The following is a 971-nucleotide window of genomic DNA, read 5'->3' as shown; positions in this document are numbered from 1 at the left end:
TCTCATGGTAGAAGCCAAAACTGTACTTGTCAAACGCATTTTGAGAATCCACAGATGTGAAAGGTAGGAATGATATTTTCCTGGATCCGCCTAAGAGGGCAAATCAGTCCATCTTAATAGACATCTGCTGGGACCCCTTCAACCCCACACCCCTTGTGTGTAAGATGTAGGCTGGGCACAAGGGGCCTACAAACACTAATGCGTCCTGCTCCCTGGCCCTTTTGTGGAGATGTATCCAAGGAGAAGTGAATGCTGGAACAAGAAAGGACAGGGTATTATTGAGACATCTGGGGGCAAGAGGGTGCTAGAACATAGAATAAGAGGCCTCTGGACCTCTGACTTTGCAAGCTCCTACCTGGGCCTGTTTCCCCTTTTGTAAGAGAAGGTCAGAAGAACCAAGCAAACACCAACCCCACACTCACCGCCCTCCCAGCCCCCAGCTTAGGCATTCTCTGAGGGAGAGCAGACTGTCCCCTGGTTCTTAGCCTCTTACTCCCCGCCCCACATTCTTGCTTCCAAGTCTTGACTTGTGCTGGGAATTCATCTGGCTGAGCTCTGAAAAAAACTCCATCAAAAAAAAAAAAAAAAAAACTCCATCAGAGGAGGTTTTTCACACTGCTTTCTCTCAAAAAAAAAAAAAAGAAAGAAAGGAAAAAAAAAAAATGTTAGCGTCTAAAATGACCAGACATTTAGTGGAAGCTTCCAGTATCTCTTCTAGGGGTTCTTGGTCCAGGTGGGGACAACAGCTTCAATACAGATGGGAGAGTTGTACCCTTCCCCCAGCACCAGGGGTTGAATGGTTACAGGGTTTGCTCTCAAGGATTCCTCTGAGGTCATTATCCCACTTTGCAGATGAGAAAAATGAGACCCAAGGATGGGGGGCACTTCCCCCCAGTCCTGATCTCCTGATTCCTGAGTAAGAGCTCTCCTCACTTCCTGATTTTTCTCTCTCAGGCTGAGTGCTCAGGACG

This window comes from Rhinolophus ferrumequinum, chromosome 12 (assembly GCF_004115265.2).
Source record: "Rhinolophus ferrumequinum isolate MPI-CBG mRhiFer1 chromosome 12, mRhiFer1_v1.p, whole genome shotgun sequence".
Lineage (NCBI taxonomy): Eukaryota > Metazoa > Chordata > Mammalia > Chiroptera > Rhinolophidae > Rhinolophus > Rhinolophus ferrumequinum.
This window is presented reverse-complemented; position numbering follows the sequence as displayed.